The sequence below is a fragment of the Camelus bactrianus genome, chromosome 21, assembly GCF_048773025.1.
Source record: "Camelus bactrianus isolate YW-2024 breed Bactrian camel chromosome 21, ASM4877302v1, whole genome shotgun sequence".
Lineage (NCBI taxonomy): Eukaryota > Metazoa > Chordata > Mammalia > Artiodactyla > Camelidae > Camelus > Camelus bactrianus.
In genome coordinates, this window is record NC_133559.1 from 21,089,329 (window position 1) to 21,095,145 (window position 5,817).

A 5,817-nucleotide genomic window follows, 5' to 3' on the forward strand; every position below is an offset into this window, starting at 1 on the left:
AATATTTTCTAAAAAACTAAGTAACTAGTTACTGATAAAGTTTGAAATAACACAACCAGGGTTTTGGAATACACAAACTAATTGTCAACTGGAAGCCGAGTCTCTGCTTTAGATCCTATCTCCCCAACTTCCTAGGTAACTTAGACTTCTGCTAAGTCCCCAGTTTTAAAAACAACGTAAGCAACTGCCAGCTGTAACACCGATAGTTATTATTGGCTTCAAGAGAGCTCTGTCTTATGAACAAGTTCTCCCTGTTGGGAAGCAATGTGTCAGAAACTGAGTCTTGACGGGATTGTCTTATGCTCTTGGGCTTTGATTGAATGGAAGCAAGGCACCTATACAGCTGCTTCGTCTTTTCCCAGAATTCCCCTTTGAAGAACCAAAACCACCTGTGACACTGATTACATTCCTTGCTGCTGATTTTTCGTTCAGCACAATTCATCCTAAAGATGCCACCTTAAAGATACTTTTTTCTTGTTTCATGGAAAGGGAGTCAGTTCATGATGTCAGAAATTACCAGGTACAAGACAGTGGACTTCATGGAAAGAACTTGTGTGAGTTGGACATACCTGCATTTAATTCCTGGCTCTACCACTCTCCAGTTACTCAACCTTGGCCCAAGCACTTAACCTTTCTAGGCTCCTGTTTCTTTACCTAGAATAGCAGTTCTCAAACTTCTTGGTCTCAGGACTATTTACACTTTAAAAATTATCGAGGACCCAGAGAGCTCTACATAGCTCTTTTTACTGTAGCAGGGATTACGACTTCTTAAATATTTATTACTTCATTTAAAAATAAGGAACTCATGACATGTTAACACAAATAGTGTATTTTTATTTTTAAAATAATTATTTTCCCAAACAAAAATTAATGAGACGAGTGACATTGTTTCTGCAGATCTTTTTGATTTCTGGTATAATAGAAGACACTGGATTTTCTTATCTCCTTCTGCATTCCATCTGTTTTGGTTGAAATATATGAAGAAATCTGGCCTCAAATAAATATGAGGTTACAAAAGCAGGGAGCATTTTAAAACAGCAAGTTCATACTGTATAGCACAAGGAACTATATTCAATATCTGGTAGTAACCTATGGTGAAAAAGAATATGAAAACAAATCTATGTATGTTCATGTATGACCGAAGCATTGTGCTGTACATCAGAAATTGACGCAACATTGTTAACTGACTGTACTTCAATAAAAACAACAACAACAAAAAAAGCAGAGAACATTTTAATAGCCTTCTCTGATAATTATGGATATTCCTTGATATTACATCAAAACTTGACAAGTTTCTTAAAGGTTAGTTGCACAGTGTAATCTGAAATTGTATTAACTTTTCTAAAATCCATTGGCCTATCATTATTTTGAATACAACTTCTATGCATGATTTTGTAACACCATACGTTGATCACTGGAAAATACTGGTTCACCAAGTTATACAAATTTTCCAAGTGTTGACACATTTCATTATACAATACCTAAAAAATCAAATTCACTAATAACACCACTGATCTCATCAAAGTCATTTAAGTATGGAAAAGCTGTGAGTGCACAGTGACAGTTACAAGCTTTCCAAAATCCTAATTTTCATTTGAAAGCTTGAATGTTATCATTGGCAACAAATACCATCCTTTTTTCCCCCAAATTTGTTTGTTTTTGAGAAAATACCTGCCAAATACCCAAATATGAATAATCTTAATGTTTGTCTTTTCTTCAAGTAAAAATGATGTTCTGTGGAAAAAGCAAGTAGTTCAGCTTGTAATTCAAACAATGGCACATGATTTTCTAGAAAAAAAAATCCTACTTTGGTATGTGGCATGTGCTTCCCATTTGTCACACAAAAAGTATTAAAACAACATGTACTCAAGGTCGAGATTTAATAACAACTGAAATTCCAAAATGATAAACCATGTAATGCTGTATAAAAGGATTTATCAAAATTTGTAATCTTTATGGCTCTCAAAGTTATTTTGATTCAGAAAATGACACGTCTCAAAGAGGGAACAAGAATATATAGAAGGAATATACCTATGAATATATATAAATCTTGCTCACATGGTTGCAGCCACTGCAGCCGCTAGAGAGGAGCTGGGGGAGGACAGTGCCGCGTGTGGCTCTCACAACAACAGAGTGGCGATGTTCCCTAGACGGGCCAGTGCCGGGGCGCAGGGCCTGGGGTGGCAGCAGGGCAGTCTGCCTTCTGGCCTCCTACCAGTTCCTAGGAAGCCAGTTGGAGGGAAACGGCAGCAGAGGCAGAGGCTCCCCGCATGGCTGCCTCCCCTTCTGCCTGAGCCCAGGAGGCCAGGCAGCCCTGGTGGCTAGGGGTGGGGTGGTGGGGTGGTCTGCTGCCCAAAAATGAGTATTCTTTACACCAGGATAGGGAAACTTCAACCACCAGGAGGGGCACAAAGTTACCATTGTTGGGCTGGATAATGCAGGAAGAACTACCACCCTTTACCAGTTTTCTATGAATAAAGTTGTACATACATGCCTTACAATAGGAAATAATGTAGAAGAGAGAGTGATTAATAATACACGTTTCCTAACGTGGGATGTTGGAGGCCAAGAATCTTCATTCTTCCTGGAACACTATGCTAACACGGTTTGTAACAGTTGTTGTGGACAGTATAGAGAAAGGATCTGTAACTGAAGAACTCTATAAAATGTTAGCCCATGAGAACCTAAGGAAAGCTGGATTGCTGATTTTTGCTAATGAACAGATGTTAAAGAATGCACAACAGCAGCAGAAATCCCCCAGTTTTTGAAAATAACTTCTAATATATTAAGGATCACTAGTGGCATATCCAGGCATGCTGAGCTCTTACTGACCAGGGATTACGCCAAGGAATTGAATGGATGATGTCATATTTAAGAGCAATTATCTCTACCGACCTCTTCTCATTGACTTTGTATAAACGAAGCTTTAGACTTTACCTGAAAGCTACAAAAATTAATAGTTTAGATATATTTATAATAAATTGATTCAAACTTTTTCTATAAGAAGAAAAATTAAGACCACTTATTTGAAAACAAAATAAAGTCTCACCTTCCAATCTGCTTCTCTTTAGTTCCTTCCAAAGCAAGGTCTTAAAGCTGTTGACATTTTTCTCATAATGAATCCTCAGGACCCCGTGTAGGCTGAGGTAAGTACAAAGGAAGACATTATCAACTTTAAGTCTTATTAACAGTACGATCCTCAATTGAATGTTGTCTTCTTGTTCCATTAATTCAAAATTCAAGTCAGCGCAGATACTCAGTTTCCAATATTTTAAAATGTAATGTTACTTATGAACGTGTAAGTATATACGTAAGTATTTTGTGTAAACTTCAAGTTAATGGCTTTATGTTCTAAAAAGTAAGTAACAGAAAAATTAACAATATGCTTACTTATAACCGTAATGAGTACTGGCGTTAGTGTTAGTACCATTTTGTACTTACCCCCTGTATTCTCTGTATTGTACTAACCAACCCCCAAATCATTCAGCTGCCCTTTAAAAAAAAAAAAAAAAGTTTGACATTTTGTACCTGTTTGTTTTTAGAAACATGTAATCCAGATGTGTGGATTGCCTATCAAATTCTTGGCTTAGTAGTACAAATGGGGAGAACTACACACTGAGCAACTATCAGCTTGTTCCCTTTATTGGACCTTATGCCTCTAAGTTACTGAGTACAGGCACACTTTGGCTTTATTGGGCTTTGCTTTACTGTGCTTCACAGATGGGTTGTCTTGAACAAATTGAAAGTTTTTTGGCAACCTTGAGTCCAGCAATTCTATCCATGACATTTTTCCAATACCATTTGTTCATTTCATGTCCCAGTGTCACATTTTGGTAATTCTTAAAATATTTCAAGCTTTTTCATTTCTACTGTATTTGTCCTGGTGATCTGGGATCAGTGACCTTTGATGTTACTACGACTCACTGAAGGCTCAGATGATGGTTAGGGGTTTTAGCAATAAAATATTTTAAAAGTATGTTTAACACAATATTAAAACCAACTATACTATTTAAAATGTACACTTTAAAAAAGATACAGTGCTATTGCACACTTGGTATAAACTTTTATATGCACTGGGAAAGCAATTTGTGTGACTCACTTTGTGATGTTGGGTTTATCATGGTCTGCAACTGAAACCACAGTATCTCCAAGGTATACCTATTAAGTGTAAATCCACTAATCATTGTGATTAAAATTATCAAGTGATTTTTTTTTAGCATTAATTGAACACTGCTGTATGAACTGTCTACCCAGAAAAGTAGCACCACATAAATATTATCAAGTAATTCAGCTGGACTCTTAGGTATTTGTCAAACATTAAAGTGAATTTGAGATAAAAAGCAAAGCATATTTTCCAAGCAACAAAGATCATTTGAAATCTTAGAGTGGGAATATTGAGGGTTTTTGGTCAACTTCTTACATTACATAAATGCACTTGACATATAAAATTCTAATGCTTTTAAGAATTTGGCTCAAAAATTGGTTAACATGCTGTATTGTTACTAATAACTTGACCCAAAATACCTTTTACATTTGCTTACTTTCCAATTACCTGAAAGTTGAATTTACTGTAAACAAATCTTAACGTTAAAAGTTTTCAGATGGAGGTACTGGGGATTAAACCCAAGACCTCATACATGCTAAGCTTGTGCCATTTTGCTGAGGTCTAAGCACATCACCCCTTTATGTATTTTATGCTCTAAAATCCTTAAGGCTAATTAATCCAAACTGTCAATGTTTTAGAGTATTCAAGAAATGACTCTTAATAGCCTACATTTCATTAAGATTTTGATCGGGAATACCATATACTACAAATGCTGACGCAAAGTTTTCTATAAAATATACCCAATTAGGCATGGGAGATCAGTGTTTTATTTGGTATTATATTCAAAATCCAAGTTCCAAAACCCTTGGACGGCCATCTTTACTACTGCAAAGGAACTTAATTATCCACAAATTTTAGTATCCACAGGGGGTCATGGAACCAACCCGCCCCCAGATACCAAGGGATGACTAGTATCTTAATATTTGCAACTTGCTTTACAAAAGTAAATCCTAAGCATATATAAGTATCAGAAATAAACTGGAAAAAATTAGAAAACTGATTTCAGCTAGTTTTTAGAATACTATTTCAAGTGAGAGTTTAATGTTTTAAAATCAAACTTAACGTGCCTATTCTGTAGTGCCAAATTAGTTTGATTGGCAGCTGTTCATATTTTAATGTTGCCAGAGCTAATACTAGAAATTTAGGGGTTAACTAGTAACTCACTGGCTCCCTATCAATAAATAAAACTACTTCCCATCACGAAAAATTTTTTCGAAAATCTTTTGTAAAAAAGTTTTCCTAAATTTAAGGTAGTTTTCACTGAATCCAGTCCATTTCTTTACACCAATTTTGGTACCCACCAATTATTTCCCAGACCGATCATCGCCCTGGTGCTTAGTACAGCAAACAGATTTTCCCATGTCAGCACTACTAGTTGACGTGGAGAGCTTATACTTTTCTCTGCAATTCTCTATACTTATTTTAATGTCCCAGAGTTTTGTAAATTAAGTATCCCTAAAGTCCTATATTCAACATTTTCAATCTTTGAGAACTTTCTTGCACAGTACAAAGATGATTCAAGCTCATCTTTTGCTTCCCAGCCTTAGGTTACAACTCCCAATACTTGGGTTTTCAAGGGTGACAAACTGACCCAGGGATTTCATTCAGCCTTCGAAAATTTCTGCAGAAAATACGCCATTGGTTCTTAATTACAAAAATATCCTATTTTTCCTTCCTTCATTCCATTAAATTGAAATAAGCACGCTTCATCA

General features: G+C 35.9%; 1 pseudogene; it reads left to right on the top strand.

The window, feature by feature from the left end:
• The first annotated feature begins 2,358 nt into the window (after positions 1 to 2,358).
• LOC105069011 (ADP-ribosylation factor-like protein 5A pseudogene) lies at positions 2,359 to 3,043 on the top strand (annotated as a pseudogene).
• The last annotated feature ends 2,774 nt before the right edge of the window (positions 3,044 to 5,817 follow it).